Below are 26273 nucleotides of genomic sequence, written 5' to 3'. Positions count from 1 at the left end.
AAATACTGCTTAGGGTTCAGTATATTAAAACCCCCTTCCTATTTTACTTATAAACATATCTGTGGAGAAAGAAAGGAAGAAAAGTTTGTAATTTCATCCACATGTTCCTAAAATGCTGTGATATGATTTCTGTTTTATAGACTTCACTTATAAAAAAATTAAGAGTGTGAAGAATCTGTCAAATATTCCACAAATGGCAAATGCTATATTTGACAGATAGGCATTGTTTTAAATATTTTCAGTTAATGCCTTTGGTCTGAATAGTTCTTTAAAATTAATCTTAATTGTATTAATTAAGTTATGTTTATTAATATTCAACATTGTTAATATTTAAATTGTTAATATATTAATATTTATACATTGTTAATATTTATACAATTAACTTTACAAATATTAAATCAAAATGATCCTTAATTTCTTGGCATTAAAGTTAATAGCTATACTATATTAGCTATTTCACTGTGTTAGCTACAAGGTATACATAGTAGAACAAGATCCAGGGGTCAGGGTGGACCACAAGCTTCAGGCTGGGGAGTTTAATATACCAAACCACAAGTATTTCTTCTTCTGAAAAAAATTCTTCCAAATATTTAACATGTGCTCACACCTGTAATCCCAGCACTTTGAGAGGCCAAGGTGGATGGAACACATGAGGTCAGGAGTTTGAGACCAGCCTGACCAACATGAAGCAAACCTGTCTCTAATAAAAATACAAAATTACCCAGGCATTGTGTCTCATGCCTGTAATCTAAGCTACTCAGGAGGCTGAGACAAAAAAAATTACTTGAACTTAGGAGGTGGAGGTTGTGGTGAGCCAAGATTGTGCCATTGCACTCCATCCTGGGACACAAGAGCAAAACTCCGTCTCAAAATAATAAAATAATAAATATTCTTCAGAGAGGCATATTTTTTAAATTGTATACAGAGTCATGCAGTCATTATCCATGTTTCTTTCTTAAAAAAAAAAAACTGGAATATGAGGTATTTAAGAGAAGAGTAGAGCAGGGCAACAACCCTCATTAAAATGCCAGAAAATATTATCAGTGAGAAAAGCCTAAATGAACTGGAATTAGTTCATGTGCAGATGAAAAAGCTAGTGGTCTTTTCATAAGTCAATAATTATTTTAAGCAGCAAGAAAAACATTTTATCATCAGGATTCTGATCAGTTGGTTTTATTATTTAGTGAAAATAAAGTATGAGAAAATAAATCTACAATGGAATTTTAAATAGAGAAATATTTTGTCTATTACACATATCTGTTGCTGTTACATGTGTTGTATGTTTCTTGTTTAAAGTCTTCACTCACAAACACTTCAAATACACAACTTTATGGTCTTCTGCTAGGGCTGGTTATAGTGAGTGAGGGCAAAAGAAACCATGTTCCCTATACTGTTCCATGGATGGGGAGGGAGAATGTAAGTGGAGAGATGGATATAGCAGTACCCAAATTTGAATCAAAAAAGTCTAAACTTTAGATCTTTCCTCAGTCTCAGGAAACTTAGATCATTTCTCTTGTCTTCTATTCATTTTCCAAATATAAGGAATAAAATTAGTTATTTAGTTTCATCTGGTCACTTGTGCAAATATATAGTTTTATAAACCACAAAATTATATATTGAAGCAAATCCATGAGCTCATGCCCATGTAATTTTGCCTGTATTAGCTATTTCTAAGTTGTACTAATGAAAGCCTTGCATTCAAGGAGATATATAGATGCACTTGGGTAAATATAGAAGTCTCCAACTGGATTCAAACAGATGGGATTTAACCACAACTGGAACTCATTCGTTATGGTGGCAGGAAAGCTGGATCATAGGTGTAAGGGAAGCCTAGAAGTTTCTTGATAAGTTTAAGAAAGAAAAGGGGGAAAAGAGTCTTTATTTTCTTCTATGTAGCATGAACAAAACCCATTTATTTACTGTTAGAACAGTGGAAAGAGGTGGTAGTGGATTAACTTTGAATGAAGAGAGAATAAGTGTCCAGTGCTTTGAATCTTTTCTAACTCAGCATTACTATTTGGGTGAAGTAATAGAGACAGCAACTTAATCTTGAAGAAAACTGAAGGAGCTTATTTTGGCTAAACAACATACTTTTGCCACCCTGACAGGATTATTGATAGAGAAAGAAACTCAAGGTCACAGACCTTGATATTTTGCTCATTCTATGGTAATCTTATTTTTGGAGATTGTTAGCTCAGCTAGTTATTTGCTAGATGCTGGGAAGATAAAGTTGAACTTGGGCTTGTGACACCACTTAACTTGTAATAATGATTGTTATCAGTGCCTCTCCATCCTGTTTGTAGGGTGGGAAGTTTGGTGTGTGTGTGTGTGTGTGTGTGTGTGTGTGTGTGTGTGTATGTTTTCCAGATGTGAGTGACATATGAAATGCCCAGCTATTTCTTCCAAAGTGGTGGTTAGGAATTTAGGAATTACTACTATCATAGAACTATAAATACATTTATATTATTTAGGGCAGGAAGATGCTATTGATCCATTTGTCTCTAACTATAACAGGATAATTTTTTCATTTGATTTTATAAGCTTAATTATAAGCAATCATTTAGCAAGAACTATTTAGTTATCATATATATGTTTTTATCTGAAAAATTCAGTTTATTTACTAAATATTTTTTTTTACTAATAAACATTGTGATAATATATCTCATACTTAAAATATTTTTTCTACACTTTTTTTGTGAAATGGAGCTGGCTGTGTTTTTTGTTTATGAAAACAATACAGTTTTGAGAAAGTCAGCTAGTAGATAAGATTTCAAGAAAAGGAGATAATTATAATGCAAAGGTAAACTGTTTATTTTAATTTTACTGTTTATGAGACAGGGTCTTGCTCTGTCACGCAGGCTGGAATGCAGTGTTGCAATCACAGCTCACTGCAGCCTCCACCTTCTGTGCCCAGGCAATCCTTCACCTTAGGCACTCCAGTAGTTGAGGCCACCGAAATGTGCCATGAGGGCCCCACCAATTATTTTACTTTTATTTTTTGTGGAGACGGATCTCCCTACATCGCCCAGACTGGTCTCAAACTCTTGGGCTCAACTCCTGCTCCTGCCTCTGCCTCCTAAAGTGCTGAGATTGCAGGCAGGAGCCATTGCATCCAGTCTAGTCTATTTTTTAAAGGATTTGTGCCTCAAGCTTTTTAGCAGTTTAAAATAACAATTACAAATTATCTAGGCCAGGTGCGGTAGCTCAAGTCTGTAATCCCAGCAATTTAGGAGGCCGAGGCAGGTGGATCACGAGGTCAAGAGATTGAGACCAACCTGGTCAACATGGTGAAACCCCGTCTCTACTAAAAAAATACAAAAAATTATCTGGGCACAGTGGCGTGTGCCTGTAATCCCAGCTGCTCAGGAGGCTGAGGCAGGAGAATTGCCTGAACCCAGGAGGCGGACGTTGCAGTGAGCGGAGATCACGCCATTTCACTCCAGCCTGGGTAACAAGAGCGAAACTCAGGCTAAAAAAAATATATATATATATATATATATATATATATATATATATATATATATGTATATTTTAGTAAGTGATATAAATATTTTCATAATCCTAAATTCTGCTGAGTTACTCTGTGACATTGCTATAATTCAGCTGTCACTTAATAGTCAAAATTCTGTAATGGATAAAGCAATGTGAAGTTCAGAAATCTTGTATAGCCGGGAACCAGGTTCATCCCAGGAATTTACGCCGAGTCTCTTCAACCCGTCATTGTCTAGATCTTACATAGACTCTCTTTAGAGGTAGGAGTCAACAGCAAATCAGTTTACAGAGTTGTGTTGTGAAGATGGTGGTGGTGTTGGGGTTAGGATGGAGATTTGACATAAAGAAAATAGTTTAATTTGGGGGAAAAAAAAAAGACTACAGCAAAACAACCAAGACCACAGGTTCAAACATCAAACATGTACTTTCTTAAGAAATCAAGTAATGATGCTCATTTCTCTAAGGTCTGAGTCCAGGATATGTTACTTATTTTGGATTGTATCAGTCAGGAAACAGTATACTCTGGTTGAGTAAAGACTAGGCAAGTTTAGAAAAAGTGCCTCAGGGGCCTTGACTGTCCTGTCCTAAAGGGCAAGGGGCAGATGAAACCGTCTGGAAGGAGAAAGTATGGTAGAAGACATTACTGGAGTAGCTGTGGCCTTCAGTCAGGGACAGGGACAGGGACAACTTGCTGTGATGTATTAGGGAGAAAGCTTGGGGAACAAACACTCTGACCTCATTCTCCTCCAGTGATCTCTCACTCTTGCCACTCATCGGCCAAATCCACCTAGCAGCCAGAGTGGAAGTGATCTTACTGATGTAGCTCATACATGTTAATTTCTTTGGGAACAAAGCAGCCTGAAGAAGGGTGGAGCTGATCTGGAGGGGCCAGTGAAAACTCTTGTGTAGAAATCCTTCCTGGTGGAGTTCTTTGTAAAACGCCCACCAAATTGATTTGGTTTTAAGCAAAACTCCAACTAAATGGGCTTGGCTTTAAGTAGAAGGAAGCTTTTTTGTTACCTTAAGATATGATTTAAAAATACATAGTTTGAAAAGTACTTCATCTAATCACTTATTGATTTAAAAATTCATTTCCAACAATTAAATATATTAATAATATGTATCAGGGTATAATGTGAGAAGAAAATTCTCAGTCTTCTAACCAACATTTAAAAAGAAGGAAGAGTCACTATGAAGGCAGCTAGGAGACCTAGAAATTTACGTGACTTTGATGTCAGAGCTGAGTTTGAATTATAGCGGAGACACTACTATTGAGACCTTATGTAATTCACTTAAGTCCTGGGCACTTGCTGCTTGATGGACCCACATGCAGCAGATGCTTAACAACCTAGTGCTTGTATTGTTGTCAAGACTCTTGCTGAAGTCTTGCTATAAATTACTGGGAAAACAAATAATCTTCAATATTCTCCAGAGCTTGGTAATCTTGCTCTTAAACTGTTAATGCCTGTTATTAGATTCTTGCAGAGTTAAAAACAAAGTGAGTCAATTCTACATGGAGTTTGCAAGGGGATAGTCTTTATTAGATGGCTATGACCAGATTTAATGATCTTGTTAAACCACGTCAAAAAGACATAAAAGGTATAGTAATCCCAGTTTAAATGGATGATGCTCTACCAGACCCATCTCTGTCACCAGTGAAAAGAACCAAGCCTGTGTAATTAAAGTCATTTTAGACACATGTTTATGTTTGAAACAAGGAATGTAAGAGCAGGTGTCAGAATACAGTTTTCAACGTATGGTAAGATCCTTCACTGAAGCTGGCTGCAATCCCTGTCAAAGGTTATGGAGAGAAAAAAAGTCAGAAGTCACAATGAGTTTTAAAAGCACATTCAGAAAACTGCACTGTTATAAACCGTGTTCACTGAACCAGAGAAAAACTTACCCCTTTTATCAATAATGTGGAGTGAATATCAATAATGTGGAGAGAATTGAAAGCTGATTCTGAATTTAGTTATGTAAGTTTCCACGTAGCTGTGAGCAACAGAGAAATAGAGGATTGAATCAAGAAGGTCAGAGACCCTCTCACATAATGGTATTTGGTCTTAACATTGCTATGAAGCTCCAGATACAAGCAAAAGGATGTATTACAGGGAAGAGTGTAAGAGAATGCACTTTCAGATTCAACCACTTAGCCCCTTTGGTGTCTGTATTCACTGCACTCCAGAGAACAAGTGGAAATCCTGAAATGTAGCCACCCTGCAATCACTGAAACAGTATGGCCATTCCACCACTCTCCAGGCCTAGGTTTGTGAAAACAGAGGCTGATGAGAGGATATCCACATTTCAAAGAGAGACACAAATTATAGTAATCACAAAGCAAAAATGACACTGCACCCACTATGATGATAGAAGCAGTTTGATTACCTGTCACCTTCTCTGAGGAGCCTTTCCTAAACCTGCAAGCCTTGGTTACCTCTCCCAAACTTGGGAGGAGGTCTTTTGGGGTTCTCTGGGACTGAGGATGTGCTGAAAGTTTAATTTCATTCTTGTTAGCAAGTTCACTTGGTAATAAAGTGAAAATTTTAGCATCAAACTCTTGTAGTGAAAATGAAAATGAAAACTTAGGAAGAAAATAGTCCTGGAGATGAGATTTATGATTTCTTGGTGTGTAAACATTAGTCTAGCTATATTTTAGCTCAATGAGTAACCATCTGGGGCACAGAATATTCACAATTAAAATACCTTTGAAAGAGTATGCACTTGGTATCTTCCATGCAAAACTCAATTGGAAGCATGGGCTTCTCTAAACTAGATTAACCATTAAGAAAATTGCCAGCAATTTTATCTTTTTTAGATTCCCCATGTGCCACTGATGCTTTAATTGTTTGGGGGAGGAGAGACTTTCAAAAACTGTATTTTAAGAAATCTTAACTCTATAAGTTTTCAAAATATTGTCTTAGACATTTTATGTAATTCTCTGCAAAACTATAAATTTTTATTGTTAGGATTTGAACACAGAATTATTAGACTTTGTGGTGATTCAGTGAAATAAGGAATTTTGAAATACTATTAGGCTAGCTTTTATTACATATAATGAGAATCTCCTAGATGATGTAGAAATCATTAAAAATTAATTGTATAACTGCTGAACTTGTCTCAAAGTGTCTTGAACTGATAAGCCTTCCTAATCTTCTAGTATTGCTTCAGCTCATTGATGAAGTAAAGTGGCTGGCTTTTAAAAATTGATAACCTTATTATAATTACTAAAGTGTAGCACATTCTGTTCGCCTAAGGTGTTTAAAGTGAGTCACTACCCGTCAAATAAAAATTATGCCATGGTACAGTGAATCCCAATGTGTCAAATATGAAGACACTTTTTTATAGACTTATATTATTTTAGTTGACCTTTTAATGTTTGTTGATTGAGAAACCTTGATGAATTGCTTTGAATTTAATTGTTTTGGTATGAATCCAGTACCAGTTTAAAGTAAATATGTATTTATTAATCTAACAATCACTAATATTTATTTGAAAAATAAGAGTACATAGTATATGTATTAATAGTATACCATATATTATTTGAGTAAATAATTTTCACAATAACTGTGCTTTCCTATAAGACATTTGTGAATTTGTTGACCTATTGCTCTAGGCCCTTTTTAAAACATACAATATCAGTGTTATACACTGCCATGTGTGTACCTATGCAACTATCTTGCATGCTCTGCACATGTACCCCAAAACCTAAAATGCAATAAAAAAAAATAAATAATAAATAAATAAAATAAACGTCACCCATGAAGATGTTCTGTTAGTAGATTGAAGATGTATCTAAAAACGATGACTTCCTTTGCTGAGGGCGCAGCTGGCTTCTCATTTACAACAGGGCTAGGAAGAAGTCTCTTACGTTACTTGAGTGCCAGTTAGTGCATTGCAGGGGTAACCACAAACACTGACTCAGTTTCTAAGTAAGTGCAAGTGTCTCCTAAAGTTCCCAGTCAATAGATAAAGCATACCAATTAACGCCACAAATTGAGTCTAACTTGTTTCAGTATAAATAATGCTTTTCAGCTTTTTAAAAAATGTCTGGCTACGCTAAGGTATTTTAGATATGTGCTGTTATAGTTCATGTATTCCTTTACATGAATTTTTGGAAACATATCCTTATTGGCTTTTCAAAGGCTACTTTGCTAAGTTGTCTCCATTTGCTTCTATTCAATTATCAGTTAATATGAAAGTCATTGTCTTCTCTTTTCGTTCTGTCAGTTGTGTGTATACAGTTTTCATGTACATATATATTTACATGTATTACCCTTAACATACGTCTAGGAGAAAGCATCAAATTTGTAACACACATGTATAAAATGTTATCAATTTAAACATGTTATCTCATGCCTAGCAGGCTTGATAAGTTTGGTGTGTGAGAGGGTCACCTTTCCCAATTAATCAGTTGTATCAGTTAAATGCAGAATGTTATCAGGCCAAAAAACACAGACATCAATGCCTTGTAGCAAAACAGGTTAGGGTATTTGTTTGAAGGAAACGATATTGTAAAACAGTTGAAAGAAAAATTAGAGAAGCAGAAACAAAAGGGTAATAGAAAAAATTGTAGGCAAGTTTGAGCAATGAAAAACATGAAAAGAGATGAGATAATCAGTTATTTAATTCCCCAGTGACTTTTTAAGTCTGGTCCTCCCTGGAGTTTCAGTGTGAACTTCTGGTATTTTTTCATATCAGCTGCTATGTTTTCAACTATACGGTGTGGCAGTCACATATTGCATCTTTTCTAAGATTATTTTCACTTCACATATTCTTTTTTCCCTATAACCATATTTGAACCTGTCAGAATGTATGCACATTTTGTGGTTCAAAAAATATGGTCACAGTGTAAAGCCCATGACATCAAAATAAGCTCTAGAGTTTGCCATGGAGTCTTTACCTCAGTTCCTATCGAGGACTGCTGAAAGAATTCTACAATCTTTACACAAAAACGGACAGACTGATGTTGTGGTTAGCACTGGGGACTCATGCATCCTGAATTCACATGCTCATCCTGCCGTAGGCAAGTGACAACATTTCACATCTTGGTTTCTTCATCTGAAAATGGGGATCATTAACCACTTTCAAAAGGTTTTATTTAGATTTAAAGTTGTTCTGTAAATTCTCAACAAATAATAGCTGTTGGTATTTATAAAGCTATCTTTTTAAAAATTTGGCCCCAAATAATATGAACATTTGAGGCCATGTCAAATTACCTAGGCATGTCTAAAATGAAGTCCTATTTTAAATGTTTGACAAGAATTCTTTTCCTTCTCTTGAATCTATATCATTGTATGAGTTACCTTTGCAGCTTAAAATGAAGGGTGGCTTATCCGTCTGAACAGACATTGCTACCAGACTGTGTTGTTACATGCATCATCAAAAGCGGGGGAGGTTAGGGAGGGATAACATTAGGAGAAATACCTAAGGTAGGTGATGGGGGGATGGAGGCAGCAAACCACCATGGCATGTGTATACCTATGTAACAGTTCTGCAAGATCTGCACATGTACCCCAGAACTGAAAGTATAATTAAAAAAAAAGAAAAAATAAAATTTAAAAAGAAAAAAAAAGTCCCCAACTGCTTTTCTTTCTACTCTATACCTATATCCTAGGTTAATTATTGACAATTGGGAAAGTTAATAAGTATTTATAGAAGCAAAAAAGTGACCTGCTTTTCTCTGAAGAATTTCAATAAAAATTTGCATGCACGCAATTTTGTTCTATTTTTTAAAAATTTCATAGGCTACATTATAGGAATGAAGTATAATTGTAAACATTTAAAGAACTTTGATATGTGTTCCTAAAGTATTGTGCCCATCCACACTCAGTGTTTAGAGTGGGCCAGCCTTGCCACAAAGCTGTTGACACTCAGTGATGTTTTTAAATATCATTAAAGAATATTTAGACCAAATGTATAAATTGAATAGCATGATTGCCTTCTGTCCTCAGTTATTAATGAGACATTATTTGAATAGCAATTTTTTCTAATGCTAATACCAGATTTGTTTGTTTTATATCTGAAAGAGTTACACAGGATCAAAGTTGATGTTGTTTGTTATTGGAGTTGCCTCAAAAAAGTTTTATCTGGTCCTGTAACAAAGAAGTGATTGCAAGAGTGGTAATCTTACAACTTCGAGATCAGTGGTGGGAATACAGAGCAGCTCTGTATCTTCTAAATCATCATCCTAAGTTATGTAGGAAGTAGTCATGTAGACAGTGTAATTCAATAGCTAAAAAGAGAGGTTTCCACGGTTACCTGGAACATCAGACAGGAGGCTTGTTCCTAGGCTCATTGTACTAATACAATTACTTGTAGGAATTGAAGTGAAAATGTTCGAGTGTTATTTTTTTAACCTCGTTACTGGCATGAATTACATTTTCATTTATTCTGAAGTATTGTGAAGAATGTATTTGAAGTTCTACAGTTTTATGTCAACAAATCGTTTGCAGCATGCTTGACCTACAGCTGAATTTTGGTGTTTATGTTCAGTTACTCAAGAGGAGGATGGGAGGAAACTAATGGTTATCGTCGTGCTGAATACTCATTATTTTATGATTAGTTTGTTTTCTTCCTTATAAAAGACAGTAATTTGAATGGAGTGATAGTCATAAAATGAGACCTTTAGTTCCCACTTCTTTCACCAGTTATTTAAAACTGCAATCCCCTCCCCTACCATTTGTACCCCACTTCTATCCCTTTAGGGTTTTTCTTCCATGCATCATTTCATACACTGTATGCATTATATTTTCGTGTTTGATTTTTGTTTCTCTCATTATACTAGAAGTGAGTTCCATGAGGGTGGAAATTTTTTTTTTTTAACTGCTCTACTGCCTACGTTTAGAAGTGACTGGCAGCATATAGTAGGTTCTCAATAACTGTTAATAAATGAATTTTCCAAAAATTACATTTCTAGAAAATGCATTGAAGAACAAGATGAAGTAGATGTGATTAGATTTTTTAGAATAATACTAACCTGTGTTTAACTTTTGGCTCACATCTCTCAGATACAGCAATCTAACATGACATTAATCAAAGCTATTAACATGTAAGAATGTATTTGGTGATATGTGGGTTATTTTAGGCCAAATATACTTTATTTATCAAAAATATTCTCAAAGACAAATTCTTATTGGCTGGTAAATATAATCCTCTAAAGTTAAGAAAATCTAATATTCTGGGTACTGCTGTTTTGTATTTCCTCCTTTTATTCAGTAAAATAAAAAATTTATTCAAATTATTATTGAATGTTTTTAGAAATAAGTATATTAACTTTCCAGTCTTTGCCACTGCAGTGCATCAAGTATGATTTATTCAAAAAAATTGTGGTTTAAACGTTCCCTTGATATTTGACTATATTATAGGTGGATAATAATATCATAGGTATGTTAAAAAGTTGTTATCTCTTTTAAAATTACATACTGAAAGAACTGCACATAAAATGATACGTCTAAGGTTTTTTTTTTTTCAGTCAGAGGAGAGAGTGGATGGGAATGTGCATGGGAGTAGACTGGTGATCAGTGGTACTAGGGATGATTACCAGGGGTGGATGGTTGATACATTATTATTTCTACTATTATGTGAATTAAATATTATTCATAATAAGAGAAAAAGGAGGAGAGAGAAGGTGAGGAGAAGGAGGAGGAGAGTAGAAAAGTGGAAGAAGACAAAAGTGTTTATGAAAACTAAAGTAGGTAATTGGAGAGATATGTAAGCAATTCCATATAAAACAATGGATGAAACAGTGACAGTTAACTTTATTGACCAATAATATATGCCAAGCACTGCTCTCCCTCCTATAATATTAGCAATAACCCTATGAGCTGGGTTTTATTGTTACCACCATTTTTCAGATGAGAAAACTGAATTTCAGAGTGGCTAAGCAACTTGTCCAAAATATAAGCGGTGAAGCTGTCAAACTGTCACTGAACTTAGGACACCACTGTCAGGTATGATATTATTTTGTGTATCTCTAAGAAAGAGAAACTTAGAATTTTTATTTTATACTTATTGTAAGATCTCTTTTAGTCTGCTTTTTGCAAAGCTTATTTTGTTGTATATCACTCTTGTTCATATATTAAAAGGAAAATACAAAATAAAGTAAGCTCTTCCTAAAACATTTTACATTCAGAGGATGACTCATTTAAATCTTTTTGACTCAGAGTTATTAATACCTGTATTTCTCTATGCAGTATCACCCTCTGTGCTATTAATGAAATAGTGACATAATTTTTATTAAGACAATGCTTCGTTTTAGTCTCTGGGACTTCCTTCCAAGCCCGTGATGCCCATTCTGCAAGTTTCATGCTAACCATTTTCTGAACTTACCAAAAGGTATCAATGGAGGGTCTTCAACAACAAACAGGACTTCTCATTCTTCCTAAAATGATCCTTAAGTGGCTCAATAACTTGAAACCTCAAGGACTAAAGTTGTCTAGTCAGGTCCAGAATAATAACCAAGTTAACACGTGCACAAACAAGTAAAATTGTATCACAACTGCCACCTGAATTATTGTAATGGTAAAGACTCACTGTAAACTCACAGATAATGAAATAGGAAAAATATTAAAATGTCTAATAATATATAATTGATTAGCAGGGCAGTAGGTACACAGGTACTCACTAGTGTGTATAAAATATGTTGTAACAGGCCAGTCATAGTGAATGGCTCACACTTGTAATCCCAGTACTTTGGGAGGCCAAGGTGGGCAGATCACTTGAGGCCAGCAGTTCAAGACCAGCCTGGGCAACATGGCGAAACTCTGTCTCTACGAAAAATACATAAGTTAGCCAGGTGTGATACCTCATGCCTATAATCCCAGCTATTTGGGAGGATGAGGCACAAGAATGGATTGAACCTGGGAGGTGGAAGTTTCAGTGAGCTGAGATTATGTCACTACCCTCCAGCCCAGGTGACAGGGTGAGACTCTGTCTCAAAACAATAAAAATTTTAATTTAAATTTAAAATGTCATAACAAAAGATTAGATGAGATGTGAAAGATATATCAGGTCTTGCTTCTGCCAAACCTTGTATTTCATGCTAATTTTTTTTTACTATATTCTAGAGAAAAATGAGTATCTAAAGACAGTTCTTAAAAGGGGCGGAGACTAAATCAAATATGCGAAATTTTAAAAGATAACTCTGATAGCAAAGTATAATATAGACTCTTTCTGGCTGGACACAGCATTAAGAACAAAGAAAAATACAGAAGGCATGGAGAAAAAGGGGAAGTTGGTTGACTGTCAACAGTCGGACTGGGAAAATGACAACCACACCCTAATATTTCATGAATAAATATTGGACATATCCTGGCTTGTTGCATACCTCATCTTTCTAAAAGTCAAATGCTTAAAAAGTTACTTGGTCTCAAAATGTTTTGATGACTAAATAGAATGATAATTCTGTTTATTTGAGAGTTTCTGATTATAAGTTGGAATATAGTCCAATATCTAGATATAATAGGGAATAATTGATACAGTTATACTAAATAAAATAGTTTTGAAATCTATAAAGCATCCACTCTCAAATGCAGATACTTTAAAGGTACTGTTTATGTGCAAAGATACTGTTCAAATGTAGGTCTCTAGTACAAGTGATATGTGTGTGCAGTTTTGTAATTTTTCAGTATTTATTAAAGTCCCATGATAATTGGCATATGGTTTTATGTAATAATACATAATAACATATGATGACTGTAATTAAGTGCAGTGACTTTAGACTTTGTCTTTAATGAGCCTCAGTGGATACTGAATGAAAGGTAAATTAAAGCTTCATTAAGCTGTGTTCAGAAGAAAAAAAATGTTTTCAAATGGCAGATGTACTGTGAAGTTAAATGAATTTTATTCTGATGTGCTCTTCGGTGTTTTTTCAAATGGCAAACCTAGCCTGAAGTATCTGAAGCGTTTTAGGAAATTTAGAATACAAGCATTTATTTCAGCTTATTTTAAATATTTCAAGCTTTAAATGTGTAAAACGACTGGAGAGAGCCCTGGAAATTTGGCTGTTTCTACATCAAAGTGACCTTTAGTGTGGCTTTGTTTAACGTTCTGGTCTGAAAAGCAAAGCAGAGCAGAAAGGAAAACTAGAATAACGTCTGCAGTGAAGTTAAACAAAACACCTGGAGCACCCAGCATGTTTTCCATTTATGCTAGCCAACATTTACACTTGTGATTTAAATATGTGTAGGGTATCGAAAAAAAAAAAAAAACAGACACAGAAATGTTTCTGTCATTCTTATTCATAAAGTTGTCAAAAAGGCATTTAAAATATTAAAAATATAATGAATTTGTGCTTTTTCATATGTTTACCATTCCATTAGCATTATTAAACATAAGCATAAGGACAATGATATTTATATAGAAATATTATACTATAAGTGACATGTGAATATTTTCTAGTAGAGGCAGCTACTCTTTTAAAAAATGTACTTGTGATTCTGATATCCTGTATATAATGTTTTAATTTTTTAAGAAAAATCATCATGGGTGTGCATGGTTCTTTTATTAGGAAATGCATGTATGCAGAAAAGGATGGGAGAATTCCTTACTAATGGGCAACAGAAATTAAAAGTAAAATGTTTCCTTACCTGAAAGTTTCCTTGTGTGAGACTGGAATATATAGATTTACTTCTGTACATCATTTTTGCTCTAGCTTGTATAGACTACCTACACTCCTTGTGAGAATAACGATAAAATGAAGGAGTTTTGTTTTTTCTTTTCTTTTCTTTTCTTTTCTTTTCTTTTCTTTTCTTTTCTTTTCTTTTCTTTCTCTCTCTCTCTCTCTCTCTCTCTCTCTCTCTCTCTCTCTCTCTCTCTCTCTTTCTTTCTTTCTTTCTTTGACAGTCTCACTCCATCACTGAGGCTGGTTTACTGGTATACAGTGGCACAATCTCTGCTCAATGCAAACCTCTGCCTCCGAGGTTCAAGCAATTCTCCTGCTTCAGCCTCCTGAGTAGGTGGGATTACAGGTGTGTACCACCACGCCTCGCTGATTTTCATATTTTTATTATAGATGGGGTTTCACCCTGTTGCCCAGGCTGGTCTCAAACTCCTGACCTCAAGTGACCCTCCCTCTTTGGCCTCCCAGTTTGCTGGGATTACAGGCATGAGCCACTGCAGCCAGCCCAATGATGGAGTGTTATCTTACAATTAGGAAGGAAAGCTGTAGCAAAAGGCAGAGCAGCAATAATAAGAATATATAATAATTTAAAAAATTATTTTGATATAAATTACAAAGCATAAAATTCACTCATATTGTGTACTGTTTGATGGTTTTTAATGTATTCAGTTATAAAACCATCACCATGATCCAGTCAATTTTAGAACATTCCATTGCACCAAAAATAAATTCCCCCTTCATTAGTAGTTACACAGTCACTTGCCATTTTCTCCAGTTTTCCTGCCCTAGCCCCATGCAACCACTCATTTTTCTGTCTCTATGACTATGCCTATTCTGGACTTAAATATAAATAGAATTATCCAATACATGGTCTTTTGCGACTGATTTCTTTCACTTAGGAAGAGGTTTTTAAGATTCATCAGTTTTATATTATGTATCAGTACTGAATTCATTTTATTGCTGAATAATATTCCCTTGTATGGATATATCACATCTTATCCTTCCATCGTTTATGGATAGTTCCACTGTTTCAACTTTTTGGTTACTGTGAATAACGATGCTCTAAAACATTGTGTATAAGTGTTTGTGTTATGTTTTCATTCATATTGGGTATATGCCTAGTGGTAGAATGCCAGGTCATATAGTAACATAATGTTAACATTTTGAGGAAACTGTGGACTATTTTACAAAGCAGCTGGACCATTATACATTCCAATCAGCAATGTATGGAGTTCTAATTTCTCTGCTTCCTTGCCAACACTTATCATCTGTCTTTTTAGTTATTACTACCTTAGTGAGTGTGAACTGGTCTTTTATTGTGGTTTTTACTTGTGCTTTCTTAATGATTAATGTTATTTAGTGTCTTTTCATGTGCTTATGAGCCATTTATATATCTTCTTTTGAGAAATTTCTTCTTAGATCATTTGTTAAATTTTTAATTGGGTTTTCTTTTTATTATTAAGTTGTAAGAGTTCTTCAGATAATCTGGACTCAAATATTTTATTAGATACATGTTTTGAAAGTGTGGGTTGCCTTTTCACTTACTTGATTACGTCCTCTGAAGCACAAATGTGTTTATGTTGAAATCCAGTTTGTTCATCTTTTTTGTTGTTGTTGCTTGTGCTCCCTGAAATAAAATTTTAAGAGACAAAATTATTGAAAAATTATACTAGGTCTTAAGTATACATTTTGAAAAAGTTTTCTAATGTGTTTTTGGATACAGGCATCCAAATTACTAACTATCTGGGTCTAAAGCAGGAGATGAGATATTGACATAAACAACTCCATATCAAAGAATGATTTTTAACTTTTGGAATAAGATATAGACTAGTGAACTCTTTATGTGCATATCTTCTGGATCAAAGTAAAACAAATAGGCAAGCTTCTCTTTTAAACTCAATAGGAAGATCCCTGAAGAAGCAGACTGTGACAGAGCGCTTGCTGCATGTGCACACACGTACGTACACACACACACTCAAGCTGTTATTCATCTAAATCAGTCAAGATGCCCTTGATATGCTCTCAATTTAGCATTCTGTCTTTAGCATTTGATTACTAGCAAAAATAAGAATTGCCATACTCTAAGGGTATTTCCCATATTCTAGAAATATATACTCTCTATAGAATAACCATTAGAGGTTATTTCTGTGGATATCATAGTTAACATAACTTATTTCTGCTTTCAGTTCTGAAATTCTTAAACTGCAAATTATACAATCAAAGTAGTTTTCGGGTTTCAAAGTTTACCTTAATTCTAAACCAAAATTTCCAAGTTGGTGAGGGTCTACTGTATTAATAAGACAAGTAAAATATGTATCTTTATAAAGTATCTACTCTCCCAGTGTTAGCAAAATTTGCTTATATATCATAATATAAACTTATCCAAGCATAATTGCAGCTGCTTGGTAGTATGAGTTTTACATACAAAACATTTAATCTTATACATTTTCGGTTATAGGAAATGAGAATATTAGATTTCCTAAACATTTTGCACACTGAAACATTTGTATCATTACTTATCTGGGTAGAAAGAAGAGATTAAAATGGGTTTCTATAGCTTAGAAATCCTATATTTAGTGTTTTTTAACCAAGACCTAATTTGATCCAGTGCCTAGTAAATATCTTCTGTACAATAAATCTGCTAACTTCTGTCATTAGAATTTAAAACAATTTAGATTCACGAAACCATTTAACCATGTTGTGTAATTTTAAAGAGAAAAATATAAGACTGAATTTTGCCTTTAGAAAGATCTCTTTGAGTTCGTGTCATTAGTGTTGAATCATTCAGCACTGGAGATGAAGTCCGTAAGGGCAACAGAAGAGCCTGCAGTGTATTTCATAACCCTCTATCCCTCAGCTCTTCCCCACAGGTTCACTGCTACAGGTTCTTAGTGGGACGCCAGCCATCAGTAAATGGTTTCCACAGCTTCCAGAGCAATACCAATGACTAGTCACCTTTCTTTTAAACCAGTTTTCCAGCAAACATTCAGAAATAGATGAATGATTGAGGATATGAATGTGGAAAATGTACTGCTGTCATCATTATCTGAAGCAAAACAAGACAAAATTTATATAAGTGTAATTATGTTATTAAATATAACATGATAAATATAACACAGAATAATTATAAATTGTCATGAAATTATTAAGCCAAGTGTATACACTTTGAGTACTAACTCATCAGCGTTTAGTGTATATGATTTCAATGTTCACTGGTATCTACCTGTGCATCTTTCTGGGGTAATCCAGTTATCTTGCTTCACTGTAATAATGTCTTTAATACCAGCTTCCCTTTATCTATATTATTTGGTGAAACTCAACTCTCATGGCATCTTCATCCTGGAAGAATCTGGAATGACATATGGAGACCCCCTTCTTATTCTCACCAATCTAAATGTCTTTCCTACTGGCCTATGTACATTTTCTCCATTAAGGGAGGTCCCTTCACTGACTCCTACATACTGATGCACCAGCTCATCTTCACTATCTGTTTATTTAAGGCTTATCCATTTTTAAAAGCCAGCTTTAGTTCCTGTTGAAGTCCTCCTTAACCTAACCATTCCTGAATTTTTACGGTAGACCCCACAGTTTACCTCCTAATTAGATTTTAAAGTGTATATATAAGTTAGTATTTTCTTTACTGATAGATTGTAATTTACTTGGAACCACTTCTTGTACATTTTTGGTTTATATTTTTTGGCTCTAATATTGGATGCACATTGTTATTGCTTAATAATCTTAAAGGCAATGATAATCAGGAGCCATTTGTGGAACACATACACTGTCTTAAGAGCTGTGCTAAGTGCTTCAAGTTTTCCCACTGAAGTCTCACGGTGACCCTATAACCACTGTCATTCCCTGTGTGTGTGTGTGTGTGTGTGTGTGTGTGTTTATGTTTATGAAAACAGAATAAGTAATGAAATTTTCAAAGTATTAATTTCCAGTTTAAGGTCAATCAGTGGCAATTTGGGGATTCATACCCATTTCTATCTTAAACCAGGTGCACAATCTTTACATTACAATGTAAAACTGTTATTATTTCCTACTAATAATGACATCTTTAATCCATGTATTACAGGTGCTTTAAAAGGGCCTTCTGGATTTAACTGGAATGGAGGACTGCTTTGGATCATTAGAGTCTGAAGTTTATTATAAATATGTAGTTCCTTATTTCTATCCTGTTTTACATATAAAGTTCATTAGGTAAACTAAGTTGAATATCATAAAATGAGTTTTATTTTAAGAAAATCTGAATTCAACATTATCAAAATATGTTTAACTTGAAATTATTTCTTAGAGGTGATAAATGATGCCGGGTGAACAGTATCAATTTGCTTATGGCAATTTTGATTCCAGTGTAGAAGGAAGGCAGACAGGGAGAAGCACTTCGTTATTAAGGAGATTTAGTAAACCCTACTTTTATTGCATTAACAAAAGTCAAATGTGATTTAGTTCTTTTACTTTCCCTCCCTATTTTTAAAGAATAAATAAAAATATTTTCTTTTTTGGAACAATTTGTTCATGCTTTAGGAGCTATTTAATTAAATTATTACCTGCTGGAACACCATCTGTTTTTGTCCTAGAAATAAGAAGCATAGCTTTCTTTTACATAGGCTTGGTAAATATGTAGAAGGTGCCAAAAAGCAATAAATATCATCAGCAGATGGACTGAGGCACTTCAATCTCTACACAGTCAGTTTTGATTGTTCTGGGCATAGCTAAATGGATTTTCCTGGATAGATTTCTTTCAGAATGTATTATGTACAGGAGGGGAGTTGGATTAATCTTCTCCCATAGACCTCTTCACATTATCACTCTCAAGATATAAGATACAAGACCTGATTGAGTTTTTAACTCTGTGTTGTCCGCATAACAAACACCAGTTCAGAAAGGCAGAGGTAAATGACGACTTTGTGATGTTTTTAAGGGACTTAACATTGGTAAATTCTAGGATGGATTTTCCAGGAACCACTCTTCAGAGGCTGCTTCCTTCTTTCTTCTTCCTTCTCATACTCCGTCTCTTGTTCCCCTGGCAACAACCTTCACACCTGACACACAGTCTAAAATTTCATCCTCTCGTTCCAGGCTTTGTTTACCTTTTCAGGGATTGTAGAAATTCAAGCATTCATGGTGCATATTTATCTCCCCATATCTGCAGTATTTAGAATATGGGGTGTCTGGTTGTATGCCCACAGGCCAAAGAATGATTCCTTTAATTAGTGTTAACCAATTTTCATTCATCACTTGTGATCTGTCAGTAACTATAAATATTAATAACTAGTATTTAAAACATGTATTTATAAAATGATTTCATTTATTTTTCATAAAAAAAAATCTACTTTTACCACTGAAGAACAGTGACTTCCCCTGGAGTTCATAGCTAGCAATTATGATCCAGAATTCAAACCTAGCTGTGTTTTGAACTCCTAATAGTTCATAATTATTCTATAATTAGAACAATAACAGTTACATAGGATTTTACAGTTTATCAAATTCCTTTAATTATAACATTTAACTTTATTCATCAATTAATTTTCAGAAGTATAGAGATGAGATATTACTATCCTATTCTGAAAAATGAATGAGTTAAAGTGCCCACTACCAAACACGTTGCTGGTAAAATGACAATTATCTGACCCTAAATTCTACACTTTCTTTAAGATGTTATACCTATTTGGAGATTATTATTTATTGAGCAACCACCAGGTACCAGATACAGCACTAGGCTTCAAAGAAAAAAGATAACTAAACAAATAACTATAATTAAGAACCGAACCTGAGGGCAAATCAGGCTGAGGAAGAACACGCATCGTGTAGGCTTAGAAGAGGCTTGAAAGCAGGGAGTAGCCAGGACATGAAGGTCTTATATGCTTTGGAAAGGAATCTGCAATTTTATGTTAGTGCAGAATAGGATTTTAAGCAGTGAAGTAATCAAGTTAGTGTTTGGAAAAATAGCTTGAGTGGTCTTCTGGTTATTTATTGCTGAGTAAAAAAATTAACCCCCCAGTTTTGTGACTTTGACCAGCAGTCATTTAATTTTGTCTCATTGTTTGATCAGGAAGACAGACAGGTCTCAGCTGGCCTATCCTTTTGCTCCACATGGTATTGACTGCTTGTCACTTGGTAGCAATCAGCTGTTGGCAAGATGGGTCTAAAGGGCCGAGATAGCTTCACTCATATGCCTGGCACTTTGCTTTGGATGTCTAGCTCTGCTGCTTCTCGTGGTCTCAAGGCCTCTCCTTGCAGTCTTTCCAGCAAGGTAGTTTAATTTCTTTGTACTCAGGGCTATAAGAATTCCTTCTTTATAAGTTATTCATGCCTTAATTACACTGTTCATAAGACACCCCAGCAAATAAATGTTTCACTATCAATCTGTTTAGGAAGTGTCGCATTTAAATAAAATGATTTTTCCTAAGATATATGTGTATCTGTAAAAGAGCATACATATAATTGTGAGAAAATTATTGAATTATTTGGGGATTTTCAAAAATATGAATTTAGTGCAACAAACATTTCTATGGTCAAAGAATTATTATAAAACTACAGGCAATACAAATATGAATAAGATATAATTCTTGGAGGCGGAACCAGAATGAAAAACTCTATTGAGAAAAAATTTAAAGTTAATTAAAATAAAAATCTCAAATATAGACAGCTGGTAGTTATGGGGATGGATCCAAAAAGTGTTTGGGGAGCCACAAGCAGTTCGCAAGGACAGAGTGTATGTCCTTGTATGTTCATGTGAATGTGTGAGTTCATAACTTCTCCCTACTTTTCCCAACAAGAAAGACTCTAAGCAGGCTACGTACTGATGAAGCCTATGGAAAAGGTCATACCAAAAATTTTGTTAGAGTTTGATTTTGAAGAAGTTGAGTTATGTTCTCCTGTGTATTTTATTTTTGGTGGAATTCCCAATATGCCTTCATGTGATTTCTTTGTGTCATTATGGCAGAGTGGTTAAGAATGCAGATTCTGGAACCACACTGCCTTGGGTTCAAATCTTGTATGATTGAGGGCAAGTTACTTCAACTCTCTCTTAATAGTAACGTCATGCTGTTGTTCTGATGTTAAGTTGATTAACCTAAGTTGAGGGTGTATAGTGCTAAACAGTCGTGTGCTGCTTTTCCTGTTAATACTATATTATTTACTATAGTGAAACTAGTTAAGGTCATCACTGCTTAAAATTATGTGGCAATGCATGCTCCTATTTGTATTGTTATAATTTTTATTTTCTTCCTCCTTAAAGATTATGCTCCTTCTTTTTCCTGAAGAAACCATATTTCCATTGCAGGGGCTCTCAAGTGTTACAAACTACTCAGGAAACAAAGGGACCTGCGTAATCTTATTTTTAAACCTTTTGCAGGATTAAAATGTAAAGAAAGAAAGAAAAGACAACAGGTACATTTCATTTCCTATAACATCCTAGGACATGCGGTTAAGATACAGATATTTTATTTGCAGGTAATGGGTTATAATTATAAAGGATGAATAAAATGGGAAGTCTCACCATTGCAATAGCTGAGGGAAGTATTTGTGAAAGCATTAGGGAGAAGGGCCTTTAGTTTTTCCTACAGAGCATCGGAGACTATAACTCCAGAACAGCAGGTTAAGGATGAGTCAAGCTTTACTATCACTTTGAAAACTAAAGATCTGATGTATTTGGAATAGTAGAGGAAAACATAAACTATGTTTTGACAGTAATTTTAAAAAAAAACATCAACTGGCTCTGTATAGTTCAAAAAATATAACATTCTCAATACATAGAAAAGAATGAAATAAATTTTTTTGTGGCCAGTTATTTTATTATTTTTAAATGGGATACCTTAGATATCAATAGTGAAATTAGTTAGAAAGGTAAAAATGAAATCATGAGACAGGCTGAAGAAATGGAAACATATATAAATTTAAAAATAGAGGCTATAATATGGAATCAAAAAAAAAAGAAATGGGCAAAGAAGCTAAAAATGATGTTGATAAAGTAATAATATTTGACATTTTAAAATTAAAGGTTAGGTGAATTCTAAAAATTTTGCATACAATATTATTATAAATGACTTTTCAATGGTGTCAGTTATATAAAAGTTCTGTTAAATGTTTTATATTTAATGTCTTTGTGGCTCTTACATTTTCATGCCTTTTGCCTGACATTTAGTTTCATATCAGCATTACTTTTATGTGCCATTGGAGGTCTTTCATTTTTTATATTCCTGTTCATAAATAAAATATAAATGACATAAGAATTGCTCAATATAGTCTTTAGTAAATTGTTTAGTTGCTTGAATTTGCCCCAAACTATTAGTAGGCATGTTTATAAATTTCTAATAATAATTAATCTCTCAATGTCCAGCTGTCATACAGATATAACATATTGCTATAATATTTATCATCCTTTCTTTTTAGCTAAATGCCAATTTTTATTAAAAATGCTAGCAATAATTAGTTCTATTATAAAGTTTACTTATAGAAAAAACTTGAATTTTGATTTATTAAAAGATTCATTTTGTTATTTGGTCCACACAAAATTCTATTTTATATATATATAGGAAGCCTAGAAAAAAATATTAATGTAAAATATTAAAGTAAAATCATATCCTTGTTTGCTTGAGACATAGTTATATTTACGGATGTGACCTCTTAGAAATAAGAAAGAATAGCAAAATCTTGGACAATTTGTTTCTCCCTTTCATATGCTGCTTAGATTATTCTTGAAAAGTAGTTTAATATTGATTCTGTCATCAGTTATTACAAGTTAAGTTTTATATTTTCTTAGTAATGAGTGACCTTCACAATTCTTGGTTTTCTTTCAATTAATGTATTCCTACTACATAGGAAAATATAATAATTCATTTACACTGTTTTTTAGATATAACATCTTTCGTTTATAAGGAACACACCATGCACTTAATCTAGAACTAATTCTCATAATTGTAATGTTTTGGGTTAAATTACCAACTTTAATTTTCTCTAGATTATAGCCTAATGGTTTGTGAGCTAAACACTAAAATTTTAGGTTTGGATCTTACTCTCGGCCTCTTAAAGAATGGATTTTCAGGCCTGGCCCGGTGGCTCATGTCTGTAATCCCAGCACTTTGGGAGGCCAAGGTGGGTGGATCACGGGTCCAGAGTTCAAGACCAGCCTGACCAACATGGTGAAACCCCATCTCTACTAAAAATACAAAAATTAGCTGGGTGTGGTGGCGCATGCCTGTAGTCCCAGCTACTTGGGAGGCTGAGACAGGAGAATCACTTGAACCCAGGGGGCGGACGTTACACCGAGCTGAGATCGTGCCACTGCACTCCAGCCTGGCGACAGAGCAAGTCTCCATCTCAAGAAAAAAAAAAAGGAATAGATTTTCAGAATTTACCCAACATATATTTGGGGAGGTTAACATAATTTTGTTACTAAAAGAATGTTAAATGGACACAGGCAAACTGTAAAAATGTGTTTCTCTGAGCTCCCTTCTTTCCCGCCACTTAACCACAGTATCGTGATATATTAACTCTGCTCCTAAAAGAACAAGTATGAGAAAATCTATTTCAGAAAATACAAAGTGCAGATACTAGGTGTACTGAATTACAACTGTGGGCCTTAAATCGTTTTTGTGTGTTATGATTTTAGGAAACAGAGAAATATGAATTTTAGAACAAAGCACTTCTAGTTTGTAGAAACCTGTTACTTTTGAAAGAAACAATATTTAAAAAGTAAACCAATAAAGTACCTTGAAACGTCTGAAAAATAGAGTGCTTTCGTGGCCTTGTGTAGATACAAGCTTCAGCTCGCTGTTCTTGCAAATCCAAAAGCCACAGTGAAAAAGCAGCAATTTAAGGTCATTCACACTGGCTGAAAAGATAAAAAATTGCAGTGTACTATCAAGCTATGAGGCTCCTCCTGGCAGACAGCTCTCAAAGAGCCAAGTGGTGATTGTCTTGATGTGTTAACTCTTGACACCCTTGAAACCTTCTTTTGCCAGTGTAAACGACACATAGTAGGGAGTGGGCAGGATGAGCAGAAGGGTTTTCATGTCTGAAAACAGGTCAGCAGCAGGTTGAATGTGAACTGTGACTGTCTAGTTGTTAGCAGAGTTGCTTTGCCCTTTGTCCCTCAGCGGCAGGAGAAGAAAACATTTTGAAAGTGCTGTTCAGAAGAGACAATAGAGTGGTGGTTGTGGTCTTTTCCTCAGAGCACTGTGCTTGGAAACAATTCTTTGTTATTCAAACCCCAGTGACAGGAAACATAGCCTGCCAGGGTGCTGTGGAGAGAGAGAGAAAGAAAAAGAAAAAAAAAAAAAAGATCTGTTAGGTCCTGAATGTAGTCAGAGCAGATCCAGAGAGCTGAGGATCCAGACAGGACTATTAAGATTGAAGGGCCATGGAGATCCTGGTGCTTACAGTCACTTTCTTACCATCACCAAGGATTAATATGCCAGTAAGACTTCTGTACTTGCTAACATCATGCTAACTCTGAGACCTCTTAGAAAGCCTGGATGTTGTGACATTTAAAAGAGTAGGTTTTGAAATTTAACAGGCCAGCTCTTCTACTTTATTAGCTGTGAGATTTGGGAAAATAATTGCTATGCCTCAAATAACCTCATCTACAAAATGGGGATAATAATAGCACTTAACATAGGATTGCTTCATTAAAGGACATAATGCAGGTAAAGACCTAACTTTAGAGTAATTCTTGTCTCATTTTAAGGGTTTGGTGAATTGTATATTAACATATTATTTTGGATGATACATCATGGGGATATTGTTATTCTGTGTATCAAAATCTAAGTGCAAAAGATAAAAAGGACATTCATAGATTTATCTGATTAGGTAGAGAAAAGTATATTCTCAAAACAGAAACCTGCAACTGCGGAAAAAGATAACAGTAAAAAAAAAAATAAGATTAAAAACAAACCCTTCAGCTAAGACTGACAGCCTTGTGCATTAACAAGCAAGATCAGGCAAATACTGATGGAACTCAAGAAGACCCAGTAGGCAACCCTCCTCGCTATGCCTGTGAAGAGGCTCAGAACTACATTAAAATTCAATTACAGGGCCTTTTTTTTAGCCAAAATATTAGAATTATTTTCTCCTCCACTCTTTTTTATTTTATACGTTTGTGGATATATTTATCTCACGTATGAGTTTCTAATGTAAGCCAGTTCATACACTCTGAAGGTAAAAGTATGTAAATTTGATAGAAGTACGTACAGTAAATATTTTTTAAAAACAAGCAGGAAAACATACTCCAGAATCTATGTGGAGGTGGAATCAGATAACAAAAAAGACAAGGAGCCCATGGCAGGACAAGGAATTATTTACACACCCCTGAGAAAAATAGTTTTATGATATTAGTGAGACTTAAATTTATATGGTGGATACCCTAAATAATATGAAGTGTTCACACTACCAGTTCAGGGCACACATACAATTTATTGTTTTGGTTCATACTAATCAGCTCCTCTGTTTGCCAAATCCTGAATGGAATTTATATAATTCTGATATTTAAAAACTTTACCACAGATATAGGAACTCAGGTGGGCCCAATTAACCATCCAGTTAGGGTGTGTTACACAATTTGCAGTTGCACACAGGGCCCCAAAGGCTGGCCTACTCAGGGAACTAGCAGGTGGCCATGCATATGCAAGCGATCTAAAACAAATTTCCACGAACTGACTGGGTTTCACCAACTCATTTTTTTTTCCAAATGGTTTCGACTGCATTTTGCAATGTATAGCTCATTAATTTGGCATCCTATAAGCATACCTTTTAGATGTCATTTAGTGATCAAGGTTACTCAGGCTTCACGATGAAGTCTTAGTTTATGTTCTCCAACTTGATTATCCACTGTGCCTAAATTAAGTGTGCTACTTGTTTTAGAATAGGCTGTGACCGATTCGTTTTTCTAAAAATAAAGCACAAATAATAATTTCCTTCACTTTGTATATCCTATTTAATCTATTAGTGAAGCATGAACAATAAATAATTATTGTCATTTCTTTTATGTGTTTGACATATACAATTGCAATTAAATAAAGAATTCTTAATGCATTTACAGACACTATAGCAGTTGCCAAGGCCATTTCACTAAAACCATAAATGGGGAAAAAATCTCATTATACTGAAGAATTAAGTTGGGGAACAGAGTCTTCTGAATTATTATTTTTATAGTTTT

The 26273-nt window shown here is 34.5% G+C and overlaps 1 protein-coding gene across 14 annotated transcripts in view; it reads left to right on the top strand.

Annotated features, from left to right (window-relative positions):
* NAALADL2 (N-acetylated alpha-linked acidic dipeptidase like 2) overlaps positions 1–26273 on the top strand; it is a 1449120-nt gene that overhangs the window by 659129 nt on the left and 763718 nt on the right. The window lies entirely within an intron of this gene.

This window comes from Callithrix jacchus, chromosome 17, assembly GCF_049354715.1.
Source record: "Callithrix jacchus isolate 240 chromosome 17, calJac240_pri, whole genome shotgun sequence".
NCBI classification, from domain to species: domain Eukaryota; kingdom Metazoa; phylum Chordata; class Mammalia; order Primates; family Cebidae; genus Callithrix; species Callithrix jacchus.
This window is presented reverse-complemented; position numbering and strand designations above follow the sequence as displayed.